Here is a 3,724-nt window from a genome sequence, read left to right as displayed (position 1 = left end):
CTACAGAAGCACAGACTGCAGCCACCTGCGCTATGGAACAAACACAAGTGTCCACGCAGGACCCGATGTCTGAGTGTCAAGGCCATGCCCGGGCCACGGTGAGAAGGTGCATCCCCCATGCAAGCCACAGAGAGGGGATGGGGGGGCCATCTGCGATTCTGAGCTCATCGGGCATCACCCCAGAGGGAGAGGGAGAGGGAGAGAGGTAGACAGAAGTACAGAGGGAGAGAAAGAGAGAGGGAGGGAGAGAAAGAGAGAGGGAGGGAGAGACGTCTCTCCCTTCCCTGGGGGTTCTCTAGTGCAGCCAAGGCTGAAAACCACTGCATTTTGGGAGATGGGTCCTCGTGGAAGAGTTAAATAGTAGCTCATGGCATTATCGACACATACTAAAAAAGCCCCAAATCTTGGGGAGTCAGGGAGGGGAGTGTCGGCTGCCTCGTAAACGAGGAGAGATTGGGCATCAGGGGAGGTGCCTGTGCAGCCTGCGCCCAGGGCCCCGCAGACTTCATCTCCCAGCGGTGGTCCTGGGCTGGAAGTCAGCGGGGAGGTCAGGCTGTCCAAGCATCGACGTTGACTTCAGGGCTGATCTAAAAGGCGCCTGGTGTTCATTGAAGCAGAGAAAAGAGAAAGCAGTAGGGAGAGGATGGGAGTGGGAGGGGGAGGGAGCCCCCCTCCTCAGCACTTCTACCGCTCTCCCTCTCTCTCTCCTCTGGAGAGGGAAGGAGGTGGAGGGAGAGGGAGAGAGAGATGGAGAGGGAGGGGGGAGAGGGAGAGAGAGATGGAGAGGGAGGGGGGAGACAGAGGGGGGAGAGGGAGAGAGATGGAGAGGGAGGGGGGAGAGGGAGAGAGAGATGGAGAGGGAGGGGGGAGAGAGGGGGGAGAGGGAGAGAGAGGGGGGAGAGGGAGAGAGGGGGGAGAGGGAGAGAAGGAGGACAGAGGGAGAGGGAGGGAGGAAGAGACCTCTTTCCCTCTCCCTCTCCCGCCTCTCTCTCCCTCTCCTCTCCATATCTCTCTCCCTCTCTTCCTCTCCCTCCCTCTCCCTCCATCTCTCCCTCTCTCTCTCTCCCGCTCCCTTGTCTCTGCCTTGCCATCTCTCCCTCTCTGGGAGGGAGTGAGGGAGATGAAGAGATGGAGGGAGCGGGAGAGTTGGAGGGAGAGGGAGAGGGAGAGGGAGGAGAAGGAGGGAGGGAGAGGGAGGGAGGGAGGGAGGGATAGAGGGAGGGAGGGAGGGAGGGAGGGAGGGATAGAGGGAGGGAGGGATATAGGGAGGGAGGGAAGGACGTCTTTCGCTCCCTCCCTCTATCCCTCTCTCCCTCTCCCCCCCTCTCTCCCTCTCCCCCCATCCTGCTCTCTCTCCCTGTCCCTCCACCTCCTTCCCTCTCCAGAGAGGGAAGGAGGTGGAGGGACAGGGAGAGGGAAAGAGGTAGAGGGAGGGCGTGCGGAACAGGGAAACAGGGACAGGGAGAGAGGAAGGGAGAGAAGGACAGGGAAGAGGGACGGGGGAGGCGGGAAGACGGAGGGGGGAGGTGGGAGAGAGACGGGGGAGAGGGAGGGGGTAGAGGGAGGGGGAGGGTAGAGGGAGAGGGATGTGGGAGAGCGAGGGGGAGACGGAGGTGGAGAGGGAGTTGGGAGAGGGACGGGGAGAGGGACGGGGAGGGGGGAAGGGGGGGAGGGAGAGAGGGAAAGAGAGAGACGCAGAGGAAAGAGGGAGAGGGAAGGGGGGGACAGAGGGAGAGAGGGAGGGGGAGAGGGACGAGAGGAAGCAGAGAGAAAAGAGAGAAAGAACACACCATGTACATTTCTGTCAAATGACACCGGGGATCCTTACACAACCAGGAGAAAATAACACAGCGAGGCTCTTTCTCAGCTGGAACTGGAACTGCAGATGGGGCCAAACACCACCAGGGTGGCCACACATGTCCAGCTGCCGCCGCAGCCCCCTGAGTCTGGTCACCAGGGCTCTGAGTGTTTGCTCCAGGGACCTGGGGTTCACCCTGTCACCCTGGAGGTCGGGCCTAGACAGCAGCGCCCCGGGCTGGACACATGGGGGGAAAAGCATCTCCACAGGACAGCTTGTGCGAGCCGATTCAGCTGCGAGATTCTAGAGGCCCGGGATCACCCTGTGGCCCATGAAACCCAGGAGCCAGGAGGGTCTTGCATCGGGATTCCTGTCCGTTGGACTGTAACGTTTGTGTAAGGAATCTTGGAAACAGTGGTAACAAGACTGAATTCGAACGAGCTTTAGGGTATTATGGACCACTCCGAAGTGTGTGGGTTGCTAAAAACCCTCCCGGCTTCGCTCTTGTTGAAAATGAAGATCCCCGAGGTGCAGCGGATGCTGTCTGAGAACTAGACGGGAGAACACTCTGTGGCTGCCGAGTAAGAGTGGACCTGTCCAATGGGGAAAGGAGAAGTCGACATCGTGGCCGCCTCCTTCTTGGGGTCGTCGCCCTCGAGATGATTATCGGAGGAGGAGTCCTCCCCCTCACCACAGATGTCCAAGACGGAGAAGCTTCTCCCGCAGCCGGAGCAGGTCCCTTTAGTAGATGTAGGAGAAGAGAGAGATCACTGTCCCAGGAGAGAAATCGCAAGCCGTCCCGATCTTTCTCTAGGTCTCCTAGCCGATCCAGGTCAAATGAAAGGAAATAGCAGACCACTTTGCAAGAGGAGTGGTGCACAGGAAATAACTTCATTTGACAGGAGTATGTACAGAAAATTCAAGTTTCGTTTGAGACTTCCGAAGCTTGATGCACTTTTTAAATGTTTTAGCTGTTCACATTTGTTTGTCTCTTGGGCGGTGACACATAAACATGTCATTCTCTATGGTTTGAAATGGGTCATATGAGGCATGTAATATGAAGAATTGTTTCTTTACAATGTTCTCTTAAGCAAAATTGAATTTGCTTTGAATTTTTGGTCTTGCCTAGACTGATAATAAAACTCTAACTCCTGCCCACCTAAAGTGTGATGTTTATTATTATGGAAGCAACACTGGCAAACATTGAAAAGACTTTCTGTAGCTGGGATATGGTATGCAGCTGTAGTTAAGCAAGCAGTCTTTAAAAGGTGCTGTGAACACAAGCCAGCAGGTAGAAGTGAAAGCCGCACCCTTACCCTAGATTAGAGGTTTAAGAATTCCACTAGTCTTCACACTGGACAAGAGGTTGTCCAGTGAGTTTAGAATCTAAGAAGTTTCAAGGAAGTTAGTTTCCCTTTGAGTTAGGTCATAAGTCCCCTCTGTGATTGCCGTACATGAATACATAGCTCTTTGTAATGTTTTTTGGAAGTTGAGATGATCAAGATACCAATGTCTTGCCAGATGAAGAGTATATTGTAGAGCTGAACTTTGAGTTACTGTGCAGTTTTCTTTTTCATGCTGTCATTTGTAATATGTTTTGTGAGACTCCTTGGGATTAAAGTTTTGGTTCCAAAAGGAACAAAGAAAACAAAAAAAGGATCCACCTGCCAATGCAGGGGACACGGGTCCGAGCCCTGGTCCGGGAAGATCCCCTGTGCCGCAGATCAACTAAGCCCGTGGGCCACAACTATTGAGCCTGCGCTCTAGATCCTGGGAGCCACAACTACTGAGCCCCCATGCCACAACTACAGAAGCCCGCACAGCTAGAGCCCGTGCTCCGAAACAAAAGAAGCCACTGTAATGAGAAGCACGTGCCCGCAACAAAGAGGAGCCCCTGCTCGCCGCAACTAGAGAAAGCCCGTGTGC

The 3,724-nt window shown here is 54.9% G+C and overlaps 1 pseudogene; it reads left to right on the top strand.

Annotated features, from left to right (window-relative positions):
- The first annotated feature begins 2,133 nt into the window (after positions 1–2,133).
- On the top strand, positions 2,134–2,951 carry LOC125964850 (serine/arginine-rich splicing factor 3-like; annotated as a pseudogene).
- Positions 2,952–3,724: the final 773 nt, after the last annotated feature.

The sequence above is a fragment of the Orcinus orca genome, chromosome 6, assembly GCF_937001465.1.
Source record: "Orcinus orca chromosome 6, mOrcOrc1.1, whole genome shotgun sequence".
NCBI classification, from domain to species: domain Eukaryota; kingdom Metazoa; phylum Chordata; class Mammalia; order Artiodactyla; family Delphinidae; genus Orcinus; species Orcinus orca.
Note: the sequence above shows the minus strand (reverse complement) of the source record. Positions and strands in the feature narration are given on the sequence as shown.